Genomic DNA, 22,552 nt, shown 5'->3' with positions numbered 1-22,552 from the left:
GACTTAGTCCTGAGCTTCGCCGCAACCTCCGTCTGCATGAGTGCACATCTTTTCAGAAGCTTGTTAACAAGGCCATCAGTGCTGAGACTGGTCAGACTGATTATGACGCAACACGCAAGCATGGCCGTGACATGGGTTCCTCATCCGGTGCTGGTCCTCAGAAGCGCCGCGTGTGGGTGCCTAACACTGCCCTGCCACCCAGGTTCACACCGAGGCCATCCTTCCAGGCGCCTCGCCCCGTTCAACAGTTTGCACCAGCCAAGCCCTATGGTGGTCCAACCAACAATGCTCCTCCACGCACCAGTTCCGTGACTTGTTTCAAGTGTGGGGAATCGGGCCACTATATGCGCGAGTGCCCCCAAACCAACCCCAACCAATCTGCTAAAGCTGTTGGCCGTGGCAAGCCAATAGGGAAAGTGTTCTACACCAAGCCGGCCACCGCTGCACGTGGCCATGTCAACTGTATCTCTGCCGAAGAAGCTCAAGAGGATCCCAACGTCGTTCTCGGTACGCTCCTTGTTAATTGCCACCCGGCATCTGTTCTTTTCGATACAGGAGCATCTCATTCATTTATATCCGAGAGCTATGCTCGTCTGCATAACACCACATTCTGTGAGATGCCCACCTCTATGGTAATTCAAACTCCGGGATCCAAATGGCAAACTTCTAGAGTAAGCCATGGAAATGAAATTCAAGTCGACAGACTTGTTTTTCTCGCATCTTTGATAGCCCTCAAATCTTCGGATATTAATATCATCTTGGGTATGGACTGGATGTCAGCTCATCATGCCAAAATTGATTGCTTCTCTAGGACTGTTCAACTCACCCATCCTTCGGGGAAGATAGTCAATGTCTTGACCCGAATAGCCAAGCGATAGTTATATTCTCTTAACGCCAGCCCTTTGCCATACCTTGAGGACGTTCCGGTAGTCCGTGACTTCCCGGATGTCTTCCCAGAGGAATTGCCAGGTTTTCCACCTGACAGGGATGTTGAGTTCGTAATAGACCTCATTCCAGGAACCGTCCCGATTGCTAGAAGACCCTATAAGATGGCACCACTAGAACTAGCTGAGCTTAAGAAACAACTCGATGAGTCCTTGAAAAAGGGTTTCATCCGACCTAGTTCATCTCCGTGGGCTTGCCCTGTCCTCTTCGTCAAGAAGAAGGATGGTACGGACCGGATGGTTGTAGATTATCGACCTGTCAATTTGGTCACAATTAAGAACAAGTATCCGCTTCCCAGGATCAACGACCTGTATGATCAGCTCGCTGGATCCTCAGTCTTCTCTAAAATGGATTTGAGGCTGGGCTACCATCAAATAAAAATCAAAAACGGGGACATTCCGAAAACGGCCTTTGTTACTCGTTATGGCCAATACGAGTACACCGTCATGTCCTTCGGTTTAACCAACGCTCCAGCCACCTTCTCTCGGCTGATGAACTCAATCTTCATGGAGTATTTGGATAAATTCATCGTGGTTTACCTCGATGATATACTCATCTACTCCAAGAACGAGGAAGAACATGCCGAACACCTAAGGCTAGTGTTGAAGAAACTTCGAGAGCATCGCCTTTATGCCAAATTTACTAAATGTGAATTCTGGTTGTCAGAAGTGACCTATCTTGGGCATGTAATTTCTGGTAAAGGCATTGCTGTTAACCCTGAGCGAGTTCAAGCCGTCCTTAATTGGACTCCACCTGAATCGGTCAAGCAAGTTCGGAGTTTCCTTGGCCTAGCGAGCTATTGCCGTCGCTTTGTCGAGAATTTCTCCAAAGTTGCCAAACCTCTAACTGAACTCCTCAAGAAAGATAAAAAGTTCGAGTGGAATCCACAATGTGAGCATAGTTTCCAGGAACTGAAAAGACGTTTAACCTCTGCTCCCGTACTGGTACCACCGGATTTTTCCAAGGATTTTGTTATCTACTGCGACGCCTCGCGACAAGGACTAGGCTGTATTCTCATGCAAGATCGACACGTAATTGCTTATGCTTCACGGCAATTACACCCACATGAGGAAAACTACCCCACTCATGATCTAGAGCTTGCAGCTGTAGTCCATGCACTCAAAACATGGCAACATTACCTTCTCAGTAATCGTTGCGAGATCTACACTGACCATCAAAGTCTGAAGTACATATTCACCCAACCGGATTTAAATCTCAGGCAAAGACGTTGGGTTGAGTTGATCACAGATTTCGACTTAGGCATAACTTACACCCCAGGGAAAGCCAACGTCATGGCTGATGCGCTAAGTCGTAAATCTTATTGTAACAACCTGATGTTACAACAAAGTCAACCGCTTCTCCATGAGGAATTTCGGAAGCTTAACCTTCACATTGTTCCTCAAGGATTTCTTTCCACCTTGGTGGCGAAACCTACTCTTACGGATCAAATCATCGCTGCCCAAAAGCGAGATAAGGGAATATCCAAGATCAAGGAGAACATTGCTAGCGGAGGTGCTAGATGTTTCTCCACAAATGATCATGGTGTTGTGTACTTTGAGAACCGTTTAGTGGTTCCCAAGAACCAGCATCTACGGCAGTTGATCCTTAAGGAGGCTCATGAATCTCCTCTCACCATTCATCCCGGTAGTACCAAGATGTATCAGGACCTACGCCAGAGGTTCTGGTGGACTAGGATGAAGAGAGAAATTGCTCAGTATATTGCTAATTGCAACGTCTGCCGTCGTGTAAAAGCAGAGCATCAACGGCCTGCTGGCACCCTTCAACCCCTAGCTATTCCTAAATGGAAATGGGATAAAATTGGTATGGACTTCATTACCGGTTTTCCCAGGACCAAGAGAGGGAATAATGCTATCTTTGTCGTTATCGATCGTCTTTCCAAAGTAGCCCATTTCCTACCTGTTCGCGAGAGTATAACCGCTAGTCAATTGGCAGACTTATACATCTCCCGAATAGTGTCTCTCCATGGTGTTCCTTTGGAAATTAAATCGGATCGAGGAAGTCTTTTCACCTCTCGATTTTGGGAAAGTTTCCAAAATGCTATGGGAACCCGCCTTTCTTTTAGTACCGCTTTCCACCCTCAATCAAGTGGTCAAGTGGAACGCGTCAACCAGATTCTAGAAGATATGCTTCGAGCCTCTGTTATCTCATTCGGAATGGAGTGGGAGAAATGCCTTCCATTTGCCGAATTTGCTTATAACAACAGCTATCAATCCAGCTTGGGCAAAGCCCCTTTTGAAGTTCTCTATGGACGAAGGTGTCGAACGCCTCTTAACTGGTCAGAAACCGGGGAAAGACAATTCTTTGGCCCGGATATGATTCAGGAAGCAGAAGAGCAAGTTCGCACCATTCGTGAAAAGTTGAAAACAGCCCAATCTCGTCAAAAGAGTCAATATGACCGAAAACATAAGGCTATGACTTTTGAGGTTGACGAGAAGGCTTACCTTCGGGTTACTCCTCTGAAGGGAACCCATCGTTTCGGTATCAAGGGCAAATTGGCTCCTCGTTACATTGGACCTTTTCGCATTCTCGCTAAACGAGGAGAAGTTGCCTACCAATTGGAACTACCTCCGCATCTCTCCAGAGTCCACGATGTCTTCCACGTTTCTCAACTCAGGCGTTGCTTCTCGGATCCTATCCGTGAAGTGGACCACGAAACGCTTGATCTCCAAGATGATCTCACGTATCGAGAGTACCCCATTCGTATCCTCGATCAGGCCGAGCGTACCACTCGACGTCACAATATCAAGTTTCTCAAAGTTCAATGGTCACACCATTCTGAGGATAAAGCAACTTGGGAAAGGGAGGATCGTCTTCGACTCGAGTATCCCGCCTTCTTTCCGGAGGAACCCAAATCTCGGGACGAGATTCTTTTGAGTGGGGTGAGTTTTCACACCCTAGCTAGTTCATGCATTAGAGTGTTGCATCATGTCTATTCTTCAACAGAAACCTGAAATGGGGATGACAGAACCCCCAGCCCCCTCTGAAACCAACTAGGGTTTACTAAAAACTTTTTCAATGAACCTGAAATGCCCTTCTAAAATGCCCATCATTTTTGTCTTGGTTCAGAACCTCTGCCAAAAGTGGTGCACATTTTCCTAGGTCATCTTAGGGTCTTTGAATTAAATCATAAATATTTGAATTTGGGCATTTAAAATTATATAAAATATTTCAAATGTTCAAATATCTCCAAACTAAAATGTTTCATGTTGGAAATAATCCAACTATGGACCAGGAGTAGTTTGGTGATTTTAGGAGTGGCCTAGGTATTTTTAATAATTCAACAAACTTACAGAATAAAAAAAACAGAAGAACAGGGAAATAACAAAAGACTTACCTGGCGCCCAGCACCCGTCCCACCTGCCGGCCCAGCCCAGCGCCGCGCCAGCGAGCTGCTTGCCGGCCAGGCAGGCAGGCAGGTGCCCGACGGCGGCCGCAGCGTGCGCCACGCAGCTGGCCGTCGCCCTGCTTCACCTCGTCGCCTCGTTGCTGGCTTGGATGAACTCCACGTCGAGCCGTGAACCCCCAGGACACCTCCATTCTCCCCCAACTCCTCTCCCTTGCTCTCCCACGCCATGGCCGACGCCATCGCCGCCACCCCCTCGCCGTAGCCACGCCCTCCGTCAACCCCACGCCGTGCCGCCGTGTCCAGGAGCTCCGCCACCCTCCTCTCCTTCGAGCAAGCCGAGCCCCGAGCGCTCACAAGGCCCGAGTCCACCGCACCGACCTCGACCGAACCGTCCTTGCCGGAGATCCCCTTCAACGCCGTCGTCGCTCCGGCCCGTCCCCGGCCGCACCAAGTGTTCCGTCGAGTTCCCTGTGAGCTTAACCATCTTCCCCTCCCTTCTTTTCTTGCCCCCGAGCTGTGTAGTGACCTCCCGGAGCTCAACCGCACCCACGCCGCAGAGCTCGTTGCCGACGTGCTCCCGATCACCCTCCGGCCACCACTTGGTGTCCATCGTGCTCACCACGTCACGTAGCACCTAACCAACTACTCCCCGCACCTCACCGACCCCTCTAGCCTCAAGTTCGCCTTCGGCCGAACTCCGGCGGCCGCCTAGGTCGTCGCCGGCGCCATTCCGGCCGCCCCGACCCCAACCGACTCCACCAGAAGCTGCGGCATGTTCCCAGCTACCCATAGCCACCCTCCGTGGCTCGTTTGGTTGCCGAAACGGCCAAACTCACTTCCGCCGCCGCGTCGGGCTCGCCGGCGGCTAGACGCCGGTGCAGCCGATGTTGACTTCGACCACAGTGGGCCCTGGTTGACTCTGATGAGTCAATGACAGGTGGGGCCCAGCCCTGTTAACTAAATAGGTTTAGTTTTAATTAAACTTTAGCTAAACTAATTACCCTGACACCCTGGACCCACAGTCAGGTTTGACCTGGACATCTCCGTTGACCCTGACGTCATTCTGACGCATGGCTGACGCAATAAATTAATTTCTGGATTTATTCTAATATAGGAAATTCCAGAATATAGTTTAAACTTCAAAAATTCATAACTTTTAATCTGTAACTCCAAATCAGACAAGTTATATACGAAAAATGATTAGAAAAATCCAATCTATCCATCTGTACTGTTTTCATGCATGTTTAAGCAAGCTAACTTGATGTTTAGTGCAGAACAAGATAAAACACTTTAAAGGGCCATGTATGAGTTTGAAATTTGAATCTTTGGTTCAAATTGGTTCAAACCCTTCTGGTCTTAGTTGCATTAGCCCAACACACTCATATTGCCATGTTTCATGCATGCATCATATTGTCGCACATTGTTTGGTGATGGCTGTGTATCGGTGTTCTTTGCGGCAGGTCCTGCCTCCGAGGAGTACCGTGATTACCCTAGCGAAGAATCGTATCCGTGCATCGATCCATCAGGCAAGCAACCAACCATTTGATCATATCGATACAATCCCATGTTCTCGCTCTTGCTCTCTTTTACTGCATTAAGACAACGCGTTTCAAACTGCTGTGTGCTGCGGTAGTTGAACCCATTTCCTCTGCATGACCTGTCATTGCCACAGTAACTAGATGAAACCCACTAGCATGTGTAGGAGTTGATTGAGCCATGTATGTGTGTTGTTCCTACCTTGCTATGCCTGCTATGCTTAGAGTCGTGTCAGGTCAGGTTCATCTGGGTGATGGGCTAGAGTGAAATGATCATGTCGGTACTGAGAGTGATGTGGTGAACACGATTTGGTAAAGGTATCGATGAGAGGCCATGTAGGAGTACATGGTGGGTTGTTTCATTGAAGCCGACCTTAAGCACTGAGATCTGTATGTGTGATTTAAGATACAGCTACTACCATGCATTGGGCCCTGAAATATGACCCCGCTCGACTTCTTATTCACTCTAGTCCTCTGTCCAGGAGTTGCAAGTAGTTTCTGGTGTTTGTAGCCTACTGGAGGCCGTGGACAGTGCTGACCGTAGGGGTGGGCTGTGATGCGGTAGGTACGTGGCACGGTGTACCGAATACCCGTTAGGTATCTCGGGAACCCTGTACACATCGTTCGGGGCCGTATGGGAAACCTCGGCCGGACTCCCTGCGGATGGAACCTGGATAGGTGATAAACCTGGACTAGAGACTTAGGTGTTTAGGTAGGTCGTGGTCTACACCCACGTCGGCTTTCGCTTGAAGTCTGCCGAGCACATGCCGTGTGCAGACGCTAAGTGGTGGAAACATGTATGAAGAAGTACACCCCTGCAGGCTTAACATGATCTATTCGAATAGCCGCGTCCGCGGTAAAGGACTACTTGGTTGCCTATACAGTTCATAGACAAGTAAATGGAAACTACTAAAAGCCTCAAGATAAGTGTGAGTGCCGAGGATGGCTCTTCCGTGGGAAGACGGAGGTGGATCCTCGGTAGTGTATTGAAGTGGTGTGTAGTGGACTCGTGTGCGCAAAACCATTTCAAGTTGGAGTCTCGTAGGATAGCCTAGCCAAGAGTCAAAGCTGGCTTGCTGCAATAACCCCACCAACCCTTCTTGATAATGTGCATGTATGTAGGATCTGATGTAAGTCTTGCTGAGTACCTTTGTACTCATGTTGCTATAATTTACATTCTTACAGAAGACGCTGCAACCCCTTCTGATGGGTTCTTCGTAGACGTTGACATCAATGAGTAGGCTAAGGCCCAGGTGGTGATCCTGAGCTTGTGAAGGACCACGTAGTATAGCTAGGCTTTCCAAGCCTATTTTATTTTTACTAGTTGTCTGTACTCAGACAAGTTACTTCCGCTGCTGGTTTGTATGACTGTATGACTTGAATGCTGGGTCGTGTGACCTGTACTTATGTGTATGTTATGTATGGCTCTCTGAGCCTTAAATAAAGTACTTGTGTCGTAGAGTCATGTTGTGATGCCTTGTTGTATTTGCACATATCGAGCATATTGTGTGTATGATTGAAATGCTTGGTATGTGTGGGATCTGACTATCTAGTTGTTTATCTTTAGTAGCCTCTCTTACCGGGAAATGTCTCCTAGTGTTACCACTGAGCCATGGTAGCTTGCTACTGCTCTGGAACACTTAGGCTGGCCGGCATGTGTCCTTCTTCGTTCCTGTGTCTGTCCCTTCGGGGAAATGTCACGCATTGAGTACCGGAGTCCTGTTAGCCCGCTACAGCCCGGTTTACCGGAGTCCTGCTAGCCCAGTGCTACAGCCCGGACCCACTTGCTGATGACCGACACGTTCGATGCTGGGTCATGGATGCCTGTCCCTGTAAGTCTGTGCCACTTTGGGTTTACGACTAGTCATGTCAGCCCGGGCTCCTTATCATATGGATGCTAGCGACACTATCATATACGTGAGCCAAAAGGCGCAAACGGTCCCGGGCAAAGGTAAGGCGACACCCGTGGGGATACCGTGCGTGAGGCCGCAAAGTGATATGAGGTGTTACAGGCTAGATCGATGTGACATTGAGTCGGGGTCCTGACACAATTGGGTATAAAGGTTTGGAAGAAAACATGCTCCTAATGTTGAACCATTTGGACTTTTTGTGCCGTTACACTAAAATCGAGCATCCCTGCTTGCATAGATATTGAAAGTGTGATTACTATAAAAGTGGCACTAGTTGAAGCATAGACTCACAAATATAAGCATTCCAATTTCTTAATGGGAAAAGGTAGCAAGACTGTTTCTAACCACCTGTTTGAAGGAATAAATAAGGCAACAACGGCTGATGTCAGGAAGGCATACATAATTTTTTTTCTGAAAAATTGAACCATTCCTGACCTTTCCTCTTCTTTTAAGCATATTTTGTGCAGTTCAACAAAAATAAAATGCCATCACCGCCTTGACAATTCAGTGACACTGTATAACAGGAAATGACTTAAAATTACATCATGATGTCAGGTATGTAGTCGACAGGCATTAGAGACAAATATACAGACCTCCTCCGATAACATAATGAACATTAATTTTAACAAAGGTGTGACAAGCTTTACCGGGATAAGAGCATCTCCAATAGCATGTGTATATTTGGATGTCTATATATTCATATAGACAATGGTCTAAAAAGATTCCCTTATATACACGTCCAATTTTGCATCAGAACGTCTATATACAGGGACCATGACAGGTGGGCCATCGCTGGGGAGAGGAAGAAATCATGACTGCAGCTGAGTTTAGACGACGCCTTCACAATGTCCAGGCATGGACATTGTCGAGGTCGATTGAGAGGATGTGTATATTTGGACGACCATATAGACAAGTTGTTGGACACCTGTTTTGGGCCCACGTCGTGGAAAACGAGTACAGACATCCATATAGACAAGCTATTGGAGATGCTCCAATTTGAGTGAACTCTACACCCTCTATTCCTTAATATAATACATTTTTGCAGTTCAATTTAAAGTACCCAAACGTCTAGTATTTAGAAAAACAGGTAGTAGTTTTCTTGAGCACATATCTGGGAAAGCTTGCCACACTTTATATATGTCCATACGCTAATGCAACACCATTCGAATAGTACAAATATACACTAATCCAGTGGCTAGTGCAACAATAGAGTAGTTATTTTATTACGGGGTATAGTACAATGGTTTTACTGAACAAATTTCCATAAGCTCTTGCACTGGAAGATTTCTATAAGAATTAACAATACAAAATGTAAAGGTAACAAGTTTCAGCATTGGTATACTAGCTGTGCAAGAACATTAAACCAAATACAAAAGTCTGAAGGTAACTAGCATCATTAACTAATGACAGTATAAACAAATTGCAAACCATGTACCTTCAAGGTAAATATCATTTCGAACTCGAGGGGACCTAAAAATTGCTATCCCAATCTTGATAATCGATCAAAAATAAAAACTTGATCGAACGAATCAAGAGAACAGTCAGAGGAGGAGGTGCCCACTCTTGACCTTTCCTCTTGACACTATACAAAAAAAGTTGACTTATCTCATGAAAGTGAGATATGTAATCTATAAGCATTAACAGTGCAAAAATCTGAAGGTAGTAACAAGATTCATCATTGGTATACTGGCTGTGCAACAACATTAGAATGCCTTAGCTGAAAAATCTTAAATACATCCACAATCAACAGCTAACCCTAAAATAATCCAGTGACATTAAATGCCATTGCTTAAATTTATTGGTGGCATTAGACTGGGTGCAGCATTAGTTAAAGTGGCATCACTTTAGCAGTAGCATTGCTTGACTTGACCGCTGGCGTTATACTAACAGCAAAAAAGTGGCAATAGGAGCATGGGAGGCCCATTCGGACAGTGGGCGCACCAGTACAATGTACCTCCACAGACGCATATAGTGGAGAGGGATGTATGGTTTCCCATAGCAACAAATATCCATTTTTGTTCTCTTTAGCCACCTTTTTCCTATTTGAGGACAACAAACCGATCGACCTGGTCATTCTCTATTGCATCGTCATGCCTTTCTACCCTTCTTCAACCAAGAGACACGGGACTCGTTCCTTAGCTACTGATTTTCCCCTTTTCAACCTAGATACGGGTTCGATGCCTACTCTCTTGGTTAATATAGTCTCCCTTCCTTTCCTTATTCAACCCAGACATGGATTAGTCTGCATGAAGTAGGGTTTCCTTTAATAGTGCAAGTCAAGGTTTTCGTCTGCGTGACCAGTAGAGCAGAGGATAGCAAATTGGGAAGATGGTGGAGTGGAGAAAGATCCACATGCAGCGATGTGGCAGATGGGGCAATAGAACAAGGGTATGGTTCGAAAAGGGGCAGCATACCTGAGGGGCGGTGGGAAGTGGCTTCGCTCGTGGTCGTCGTCCTCCGCACACACTACGGCAGTGAGCTTGGGGACGGAGGCCATCCCGTGCGGGAGCTAGGTCTGAGAGGATGGCCTTGTCGTCAGTGCGTGACCTCGCTCGTCGACGACGAGTGCACCAACGCTGCACGTCCTTTTCTTCCCCGGTGGATCTGTGACCATCGATGAGGAGGGAGAGAGAGGCCATCCTTTTTAGATCTGGAGAGAGGGTGATAGTGTGAGAAGCAAGTGGGCAGCCCTTAGCAAGAAGTGCTGAAGTTCCATCCTATATATCTTTTTTATACTACTAGTACTAGAGGCGGAGTAGTGGTAGAGTAGTTTAAATTTTCTCTGCATATAGTACCAGTTAGTCGTGCTTCAAAACTGAACGACATGACATTAAAAAAATAAAGGTCGATAACTAATGTGGCACCTCGGGCCAACGTGGCTAGATCGCATTTTGCACGAGAAATTACACACCATGTTTCGTTGACATGTGGTCCCGGTCCAACATGTAAGTGAGACGATGATGAATCCTTTTGTACAATTTCCTAACTGACGTCTATGTAGGACGGGGGCGCCTCTTCGTGTACCGTGGTAACCGTCCACCGACTCTTCACCTTTCCCTCTCGATTTGGAACTGTTGTCGCATGCTCTTCCTCCCTCCTCCATTTTCCTTCACCCTCCCTTCTGCCATTGTTCGATCATCTTCTCCATGGAGGGAACATGCCGGAAACGACCCCATTATTCTTGCCCCAATCTGAATGATGATGCAGTGGAGGAACTCATTGATCGGTGCGACGTCATCACCTAGTCTAGCATGGTTTGATCTCCCCTATCTTCTTCGCCGTGACCCTGCTGACTGGCCCGCGGACGACGGAGGCCTCTCCTTGTGCAAGTTGATGCTGCTTGGTAATGATACGTGTGATGTTAAGATGACATCGCTTGAGGGTAAGGCTTGGTCAGGCGCAAATGGAGATTGGGTTCTTTATATTGGGTACAACTGCGAGTGGGAACTTGTGAATGTTTACAATCGTCACCGGGTTCCACTTCCAAAAATCTCAGACTGCCTAGAGGTTGAGCAAACCGGTATTCTACGTACGTTCAACTACGATCATGGTGACAGTCATCTACCGAAGATAGCAATTTGTCGAGTTCCCGACCGCTCTTGGGGTTATAGGAATGCTTGTGTTGTCTCTATCTTTGACAAGCTTGTTGCAGTCCTTCAAAGTTTGACTCGATGGATATTGCTCAAAAATCAGTTTCTATACACGGATGAGTACTGTGATGCAATTCAATACGAGGGTCTTGTGTTTGCTGCCACCAGTCGTGGCACTTTTTTTGCATGGAATCCTTATGCTTTCGGTATGTTTGTCTTTGACCGTAATCATAATTGTTTCATCCACATGCATGCGGGTTAGCTAGTTTCCCTTACTAATTAACCTTCTTGTCTTTCCAAGGTCCTGTGAACATTCCACCACCTATATTTGAAAAAAAATTATAACCAATGCGGAGATGACAACGATGATGATCACGAGCATGACGACCCATATACTCAGTGGCACCAAGCAACTTATTCCGATGGATCATCTCTTCTTGCATGTATACAGGGCACTGCTAATGTTACTAAGGAAGTAGGTGTTGTCTCCCATGGTTGCACTCTCTGGACCTATTCCAACATCCGTTGCAGGGGATTCGGGATGGATACTACTGTGCTAGCGCCAACACCTTCTCCCTGGTTTAGTATTGATACTCTTGGAGCAAACTCGCTCTTCCTTGGACAAAACTATCCAATGATGGTGAAAGGCGATCCAACTGCTGTTGACACAACGTTACTACGATTTATGAGAAGCAACTGTATCTATACCTCATACATTGCTATGGTTCCTTACTGTGGCTATCGCAATATGCGTCCTGACATAGGCCGCTTCAGCCTGGATGATCAGTCCTGCGTTGGTCTCGAGATTTACAGTAGCTGTCCCTTCCTAGAGAATCACTTCTGGTTCAAAGCAAGCATTTCCAACGCCGAGGATTGGTTGAGCTGAAGTCCAATTCATTGCTTGTTATTTGTTGTGTGATGAAAACTTTAGTATTTATAATGTATCCTCATTGTTGTTATGGGTTCATGACCGGTTGTATGTGGTAAAATGATATGCATGTGATAAACTTACTAAATTTATGAATGGCTTCAAGTCGCTTCTCTGAGTGGGTGTTGCGACGAGGCAAAAAAATATTTTCCGAATACATAATTGTACGTGCATTGCAACAGGTTATCAGATGAGTCCAATCAACAATAGTACTACTATTTGTACTATCTTCACATGCGTCACGCATCGGGCGAGTGTTTTTACTGTAGTTTTGAATCCCTCCATCCTAGGTCCTCGGATGAGTCCCGTAGAAATTGCATTATGATGTTTGGGTTCAAACTTTCAAAACTGCTGCACTATCTCTACGTCTACGTATACGCAACAAGTGTTAAACTTGAGACCAGCCACCCACCCTCACAAAGACCACTTTTTAACCTAGCACAGACTCCAGGAAATTTGGCCACAGTGTGAGGTGGGCCATATGTTAATGTGTTCGCTATATGTAACCAGCCCCTCGAATCCTCGATATATAGTAGGGTGGCATGGGACAGAACAAGCATGCACGTCCAGGAGTACGGCACACGCCACCACCACGAATTCCATCTGACACCATATTTCTTGGAGTCCATGCTACAACTATCTCTTCAACCTCCTCATTTCTCTAACTCGTCCATCGCGCGGCGGGCGAGGTGGGGGTTTGCCGATAGTCGGTTTCCTCAACTGCGGCCCCACTTGTAAGGCCAACTCCAACGCACGACCCCAAGCGGACCTCCATTTTGCCCGGATTCTGTTAGTTTGGGTAGGGCAATGGGGTCGTGTCCGGGCCATTTCTCGAATGCGGTGGCCATGCGCCCAACGCGCGGACGCATCCCAGCCGCGTTCATTTTTCTTTGCAAACACATATCTTTTTTTCATCATTGGTTTTTGGTACATGGAAATACATCACCAAAATTTGACTAGAAAAGAAAGACCAAAGAAAACAAGAACCACAAGAGTACATTTTAGAAGATATCCAACTTCCATAACTGCTCCTGTAAGTTGGATTAGTGCGTTCTCGATGCATTCATTGTTGATCTGCGGAGGCTCGATTTTGCGTGCTTCTTTCTTCTTCGAGTGTAAAGAAGTAGACGTTGCTTCCTCGCATCTAGTCTCATGTTTAGCCTCTATTCTATCAACAAGTGCACTAGTCTCATCTCTAGCCTCTATGCTAGATAAACGTGCTAGAACATCTACTAAATTGCGCTCTATCAATATATCGATGTACTCTTCTTCCCAATACCAAAACTTGCATCCATTCTACACAATAAAATTTAAAGTTAGCACAACTAGTCTAATCCGAGAGCACAACCGAAGCTAAAGTAGCACATACCCCATCGGTTGAGCACTTGATGAACACCCATCTGGGATGTTCCGGCGTTGTAGACACGCGGCACAAGACCTTCTTTGGGCATCCGTCGCACGTAATGAGTGCCAACGGTGCACCGACGAGCTTTTGGGCCAGCACCGAGCCCGACCCGCCGCCATTCATATATCTGCCGGTGGACCGCCGACGGTGTAGATCCGAGCGACTAGACAAGGAGTCAGTACCTGCAGGCAACCTTGCGGCCTTGCCAGGGCCTTCTGGCCCGGTGCCCGACCAGTCCATGGCGCGACGCGGCCTCCCATAGTCGGGTGAGCTCAAGCCCGACCGGATCCGCTCCAAATCCAGTCACCGGGTGCGCAAAACACGTAGCCGTGGTTGGATAGTTCCGGGGCGTCGAGGAAAATGGGGCTGAGCGAGCATGCGTTTGGGCTACACGCGCTGGAGTTGGCCTAGCGGCGTGGCAGACCAACCGTGTGGGGGTGCGAAGTGGCTTCACTCGTGTGGGGGACGGAAGCCATCCCGTGTGGGTGCTAGGTCTGACAGGACGGCCTTGTCGTCAGTGTGTGACCTCTGTGGCAACCGTCCGCTCGCCACTAGCCACTTCGTTGACATGTGGTCCCGTTCCAACATGTCAGTGAGACGACAACGAGTCCTTTTGTACAATTTCTGAACGGACGTCTATGTAAGCCGGGGGCGCCTCTTCATGTACTATGGCAATCGTCCACCGACTCTTCGCCTTTCCCTCTTGATTTGGAACTGTTGTCGCATGCTCTTCCTCCCTCCTCCATTTGCCTTCACCCTTCCTTCTGCCATTGTTTGATCGTCTTCTCCATGGAGGGAACAGGCCAGAAATGACCCCGTTATTCTTGCTCCGATCTGAATGATGACGTGGTGGAGGAACTCATTCACCGGTGCCACATCATCACCTCGTCTAGCATGGCAGGTTCGTTCAAGACCATTCTCGACTCAACTAATAACATCATTACAACGAACCCAAGGGTCCAGGAAAGGTTTGATCTCCCCTATCTTCTTCACCGTGACCCTGCTCACTGGCACACGGACGACGGAGGCCTCGCCATATGCAAATTGGTGCCGCTTGATAATGATACGTGTGATGTTAAGATGCCATCGCTTGAGGGTAAGGCTTGGGCAGGAGCAAATGGAGATTGGGTTGTTTATATTGGGTCCAACTGTGAGTGGGAACTTGTGAATGTGTACACTCGTCATCGGGTTCCACTTCCAAAAATCTCAGACTGCCAGAGGTTGAGCACACCGGTTATCTACGTACGTTCAACTACGGTCATGGTGACTGTCGTCTATAAAAGATAGAAATTTGTCAAGTTCCTGACATCTCTGGGGATTTAATGGAATATGTAGTTGTTGCTACCTTCGACAAGCTTGTTGCCTTCCTTCATAGTTCGAATGGATGGATATTGCTCAAAAATCAGTTTCTATACAAGGATGAGTACTATGATGCAATTCAATACGAGGGTCTTGTGTTTGCTGCCACCACTCGTGGCACTGTTTTTGCATGGAATCCTTATGCTTTCGGTACATTTGTCTTCCACTGTAATTATATTTTTTTCATCCACATGCATGCGGGTTAGCTAGTTTCCCTTTACTAATTAACCTTCTTGTGTTTCCAAGGTCCTGTGAACATTCCACACCTATACTTGAAAATTTTTATAACCAAGGGGGAGATGAAGATGATGATGATCACGAGCATGAGGACCCATATACTCAGTGGCACCTGGCAACTTATTCTAATGGATCACCTCTTCTTGTCTGTATACAGGGCTCCGCTGATGTGACTAAGGAAGCAGGATTTTTCTCCCATGGTCGCACTCTCCGGACCTATTCCAACATCCGTTGCAGGGTATTCAGGATGGATACTGCTGTGCTAGCGCCAACACCTTCTCCCTGGTTTAGTATTGATACTCTTTGAGGAAACTCGCTATTCCTTGGACAAAACTATCCAATCATGGTGAAAGGCGATCCAGCTGCTGTTGACACAATGTTACTACCATTTATAAGAAGCAACTTTATCTATACCTCAGACATTTCTATGTTTCCATGCCGTGGCTATCACAATATGGGTCATGAAATAGGCCGCTTCAGCCTGGATGATCAATCTTGTGTTGGTCTCGAGATTGACAGTAGCTGGCACTTCCGATAGAAACTCTTCTGGTTCAAAGCCAGCATTTCCAACTCCGAGGATTCGTTGAGCTGAAGTCCATTTCATTGCTTGTTATTTGTTGTGTGATGAAAACTTTAGTATTTACTAGAATGTTTTGTTGGAAGTAATCTATAATCCAACATGTATCCTCGTTGTCGTTGTGTGTTGATGACTTGTTGTATGTAATGAATGGTACATTTGCATATGCATGTCATAAACTTAAATTATAAATGGTTTTCGACTCACTTCTTGGAGTGTTAGTTTCCTAGCAGTATAGCCAGCATCCATAGTAGTATGAAGTTGCCACATCACATAGAGCCATCCAATAGTTAGTTCTAGTTAGATCAAATAGATCTCGGTGTAGCACGGAGGCCGAGTAATATGGTGATAGCGTGACTGCATGAGGTGGGCTTGTACCTAGTATGATGTAGGCACAGGGCTTGCCGTGTTTCCTACTCCTCCGGTCTAAATGTGGAGACGATTTGGTCGAGTTCTTCCTCCTTTTGCCGACACGTGGGACATCCAACATCCAGGTCGTGTCAGAGCATGGTTAATAGTATAGCCAATAACCGACTATATGAAGTTTCCATCTCACTTGTAGTTAACCTAATAGCCCACTCATACAATAGTTACACGTTCTAGTATACTATACAATTAATACATGGCCCACTCTTTCCTCTCACAAAGGGTGTTGGATCTCGTGCTAGAGCCGGCTATAAGCTTGTGGCCCGCTTCTCTTCTCTTTCCTCTCCTCTCCCATCCACCTATACATAAATCTGACGTGGCATCTCTTATAGCCCGCCTACATCACCCTATTGTACTTGCTCTCATGCAAGAAAATGGAGTGGTAGTTGAAGCCACGTGATGTGCATCTTGGGTTAAACTGTAAGTAGAATCTTACTACTCTTGAGTAACTCCAAAAGCGGCCACCGAAGATCTTTATTGGATTTGTTTTTCATCACCAGCATGTCGAGGTGAAAGATGTGCAGGTTCAGTGGGTCCTCTTGCGTTTTCACTGACATGTGGGACCATGTGTGAGCAAACAAACGATGGGCTCCATGCGTCTGCTGGCTAGCTGAGAAGAGAGATAGAGGAGGGCTGAGCATGGACTCCAGGAAATTTGTTCTACGTAACCAACACCTCGATATAGGCTTGATATAGTGGGTGGCATGGGCCATAACTACCATTCACATCTAGCAGTACGACACACGCCACCCACACGAGTCCCATCCGACACCAATTTTCTTGGAGTCCCTGCTACAACCATCTCTTCTCCCTCCTGTTTTCTCAGCCATCGCGTGGTGGGTGGGGTGGGGGTTTGCCGATAGTCAGTTTTCTCAACTGCGGTCCCACTTGTAAGTGAAAAGGCAACACAACACGCATTCCCCCTTGAGCGGCATGCCGAACCAACCATTTGGGGGTGCGACGCGAACATAGTAGGATTTTCCTTTTGAACTTGTAACTTGTAAAATTTGGTTCTGCTCCATGGCGCGACCAATAGATAGAAATAATGATTTTCCCTAGAGTAATGAGAAGTTTGGTTCTGGCGTGGTTCATGCATGGAGTACGTACGAAAATTATGAAGTTGATGCAAAAGGTAAGATAATTACTAGTAGTACCATATACTACTACATGGATTTGAGGAAAGATAAAGATACATACGGATCCATCAACGACATCCTCACACCCCAGTGCGCCGGGTCACCAACCAACGTGTGAGGAGCAGCGGCGTTGGCCGCGAGCTCAACGTGCTTCTGAACAATGCCGTCCAAGGTTGCCCTGCGGGTCAAGAAGGCCAGCGACCTATCGCCCTCCTCTGGCACGTAGTAGTCCTTGTGGATGATTTGCGCGTATATGTGGGTGATTATGTCGATGGTGTCTTGCTGCGCTAGGCGCTGCGCGACAAGCGCGACATCGAGGTGGACATTCTCCGGCGCGACGATGGGAAGTCGTAGGGCCACCAGTGCGTCGAAGAGGTTGTCACCATAGAGGCCGTTGAGGGTGGCCGGCATCGCAGAGCCTGGGCGCGTGGGCTGGAGGCGTACGTCAAGGTCGTCCGCGAGCTTCTTGATGATGGTGAACTTGTTGAGGAAGCCGACGAGGACCTCATCGAACAAGGAGACGAAGTTGTCGTCCAAGCGGCCTCTCGCCCTGGCAGCCTCAAGAACGACCTGGAGACATTCCTCAGTGCCGGGCTGCAGGCCAGCGTCGTGGACCATCTGGCACAGCCGGCTGATGCTCGCGCTCATCGCCTCCATGGGTCTACCTTCTAGTCAACTGATCTTGCGATTAGAGTGATCACTCTTGCCGTTGGTTAGGGTGCGTAAGTGCGTAGGATTTCGTAGATTGGACTGGCGGGGAGCCTTTATATGAGAAGTGCAGACCGCGTTGCATTCACGTGTGTGTTGGCCATCTACCCCTCGTCCCTCTACTGCACCTGCCTTTGGCTGTATGACAGGTGGGCCAGCCACCTATTGGGCCCACGTGTCATTGAACCAAACGCAGGTGTAGTAAGTCAATGAAGTTGCGCCCCCTCCGTGCCGGTGCAGTATAGTCATCTCACCGGACCTCTAGTTGGGGCCAAATGAGAGAACTTTGATGTTTACTGGTTTATTGGTCCCCTTTGCATTTTGCGCCAAGTTTTGACCTTTGATTTAACTAATAAAATGGTAATGCATGTAACCAAAAATGTTGTGTAAGTCACCTTACGAAAACCAAATAATCCCAAAACACTTAGGAACGGTACATTAACTCCCTCCTCATTTCTTATTTCATGAGATATCAACCAATGAGAGATGTGGACCATGCATGCTTTCAATGACTTGAGACTACCAAACATGACATGAAGTGGTTAGTTCATTGCATGTAATCCTATTAATTAGCAAAAAGACATTAAGTTCTCGTGCTTTCCCATTCGTCTTGGTCACGGTGCACAACCTAAGAGCATGGTTAGACTACCCACAATGGGAGTAACATAGGTGGTAACATCACACTTATCTAGGAAAAATATATGATGTGTTATGTAATTAATGAAGAAAGAGAGCATGTGGTAACATAGCTAGGTACTGTAGCATCACACATATCAATAAAAGATGAGTCTACAACCTAATAAATAAAGTGATGCATGACACAATACATATGTTACTACCCACTGTGGAGGTAGTAACATAGACTAGTAACATATGCATGTTACTACTCTAAGTTACTCCCCATTGTGACTAGTCTTAATAGTATAGCCAGCTGTTGGCTATATGATGTTGCCATGTCATCTAGAGCCATCACTTGTGGCCATTCATACAATAAGGTTAGCTATAAGGCTGGCTATAAGAGTACTACCTTTTCTCATCTTCTCTCTCTCTTTCTTCATATTTATTGTATATCGGCCTAGGAATCCGCATATAGCTAGGCTCTTGCATGAGAGCCCACTCCTCTTTTTCACTTGCTCTAAGATGACTTATACACCTAGACGGAGGGAGTAGTCTCAAGTCATTGGATGCATACGCACCCCACGTCTCGTATTGGGTGATTTCTTTTTTTGTGGCACCGCGCCTAAAAGTTTTGGGATTACTATTTGGTTTTCGTAACGTGACTAATGCACCAGTACGGAGGGAGTACAATAGTAGTTTGATTGCAATTTTTTGTTGGTAGCTTACAAAGCTGAGCGCTCGGTGAGTACAATAGTAGTCTGATTAATGGGACTTCAGATTTGAGCCATATACCAGAAGGAATAAAACAATACAACATGTATTTATTTACAGAGGGGGTAGTACATTTTTTGTGACATGCATTACTAGATATTGCCAGTCAAATACTAAATCCAGATGGACGCGGTAGTACTACTAAATCCAGATGGTGGTGCTAGTACTAGTAGTAGTACTACCAATGTAGTAGTATTGTACTACCCGTTGGTCAAATTATTACGTGCTACTCCTCACAGTGAAGTGATAAGACCCTACGCCGGAGAAGACACCTAAGTATAGGCGCCGTGTTCGGCATACCATAGTCAGCCTCACCGTCTGCAGTCACTATCATCATGGCTGCTAGCCTGCTTACAACTAGCCGTGTTCGACATAATTTCTCGTGCGTAGATGCATGTGCATTGCACGGAACACCAAAATTGGGGGTGGACGGCACCGACAGCGGCCATCGTGCCAGATTTTTCCATGGCCTTCTAGATGTGGTGGGGAGGAAATAAGGCTGATTGTGAGAGACAAGGAGTTGTTTGTAAATAGGGAACAAGTGCAGGCATCTTTTTTGTAGAACTGGAGAAGTTTGGTTTGTATGCGTCAGATATAGATCCGACGGCTATTGGTGAAAGATTGCAGGAACAACATCATCACCAACTCAGGACCTCTTTGATTCACAGGATTTTGAAAACGTAGGAATACGACACGACAATATTACAAGTTTCAAACTGATATTACAAATGTTAGGAGTAATGCTACACCTATGAAGAGGGAATTACTAGGAAGTTTACGTAAGAACTTTCGTTACTTTAGGTGGATGCAACATTGTCGCACAAACTAAAATCCACCGCCCTGACAAGTCACTAATGGGCAAATAAAATTTCGACTCTCTGGCCACTTGATGTTTCAAAAACAAATTCAGCTTCTGCGGAGACTTTGTCATTTAGGCTTAGACGCTTGTGGTGATCAGCACGCCATTCATTGTTGCGCTAGAGGACGCCAAAACTCATTACCTTGAGCACACTTGCCTCCAGAACAAAGAACCTGGCCAATTTAATCTCAGATGTGCTGCCTCTGTAGTCGATGAAATCAATTTCTGTAAGATGGAGATCAAGGCATTCGATGAGATTGTTATAGTGCAGCACATTTTTCACTTTTGGATCTTTTTTATCTGCAAAAGAAGAGAACATATTAGAGCAGCTGGCTGTATAAGATTGTTGTGTAATCAAGAGGTACCAATATCATTCGCTCATACGATAGGGTTGGCTGGCTAGTGATATTTTTTCACTCTCTCTCTCCTCTCATTTACCTAGGAGCACGTGAAGAGCTTGGGCATTTGTTCCCTTCCACTATGTGGCCGATGCCATATTTCTCAAAAGTATACCACATAATACGCATCGATGTCAAATCAAAAGATTTTGCCACGGCTCTCATGATGTGAGAGAGTTGGCAACACTGTGCACATAGACCCACATGTATAAACAAATCAATCAAACCAACTACACCAGCCTCTCACTCTCCCAAACAAGTGTTTTTATTGCCTCCGTCCTCTCTCTATCCCACGCAAGTGTTTTTTCATTGTGTGAGTTAATTTGGCACCGGAGCAAAGTAGGTGATCCAGATTTCCATCCAGATTGGGGCACCAGGTGAGCAATGGAGGGGCATCGATGCCAAATGCATCACAAGTGATTTTGGCACGTGTTTTGGCCTACATAGTGGAGGGCCGTTATAGCCCACTTTTGTACTACCTCGTATTTAGTGTAAATTTTGCCCACAAATTTACCTAAGAAAATGCCAATGCATGTCACAAAAACTTATACCATTTGAAATTATGTTCAAATATGAATCCAGTGATATAATTTTTAGGGACATGCATTAACATTTTGTTAGTTTAATCTATGGTCAAATTTTGATACTACAAAATAGGAAGAGTAAACCAGGACGGAGGTTGTACTTGCTCTTAGGGTAACCATAGAGTTACTAGTCTAAGTTACTTTCCACTATGACTAGCCTAGGCTACTATAGTAGTACAACAAAAAATAATGCGGGTGATCATGTGAGAAAAAAAATACTAAAAACAGTTCTTTCGGTGCAGTGCGTAGATGCATTTTTCAACACTACACGTGTCATCGTAATTTGGGAAATTACGAAAAAATTGAGCTGTGTTGTGATTACCATTTACTAATAGGAAAGAAGTTTCACCTTGATGAGTAGCTTCTCCGTGCACGAAAAACATGTAAGGAATCCAACAACTTGACCCAGATTGGGGCCGATAGATTTTATTGCCAAGATCTTCACTGTGCGCATAGACTGGGTCAAGCTTGTGGGAATCATTTTCTGGAAAACGGTCGTAAATACATCAAGAAGAAATTTGAAAATGTTAATTTCAAGACGACGGAGAAGAAGATGAGTGTTGTACCTGAACGATTACGGATCCAATAAAGAGTTCATAGAATTTAGCAGACGAGTGCACCAACGCTGTCAATTTTGGCGCGTCAATGACCCTAATTTTTGTTGGACCTTCTAGATCAGATACAAGCAATCTCTCAAGGAAAGGCGCATTCTCAACGACCATAACATGGAACAGCTGGACTGATCTCTTCCCAATTAATGTCTTGTTGCGGGGCCAGCAAGACACAAAAATCCATCAGAGATTCGTCGAGGCGATGTGGAGGCTAATGAACCCATGGATCTGCTCAAGATGAAGGTACTCGAGCGCAGTACAGCTGCGGAGCAGGTGCTCCCTAGCCTTCTTCGAGATGACACCGTCGAAGAGGTCGAGCTGCTTGAGTTGAGGGAGAAGAAGGGCGGGCGCGACATTAATCTGAGGAAGATAGCAGGAGCTGAAGCTGGCGCGACGCAGCGTTTTCATGATGCGGAGCGCGGACGGCGGCAGATAGCGACATCATCCAGCTTCAAAGCTGAGCTCCTCGAGCTGATCTAAGGCGAGGGATAAGAACCACTCGTCGACTTGGCTTGGACCTTGCAGTTGGTACTGAACATGCGGATGTCAAGGCGTCTGGCTGGCCCAGGGTGCGATGAAAGGATCTTG

The sequence above is a fragment of the Triticum dicoccoides genome, chromosome 5A, assembly GCF_002162155.2.
Source record: "Triticum dicoccoides isolate Atlit2015 ecotype Zavitan chromosome 5A, WEW_v2.0, whole genome shotgun sequence".
NCBI classification, from domain to species: domain Eukaryota; kingdom Viridiplantae; phylum Streptophyta; class Magnoliopsida; order Poales; family Poaceae; genus Triticum; species Triticum dicoccoides.
This window is presented reverse-complemented; position numbering follows the sequence as displayed.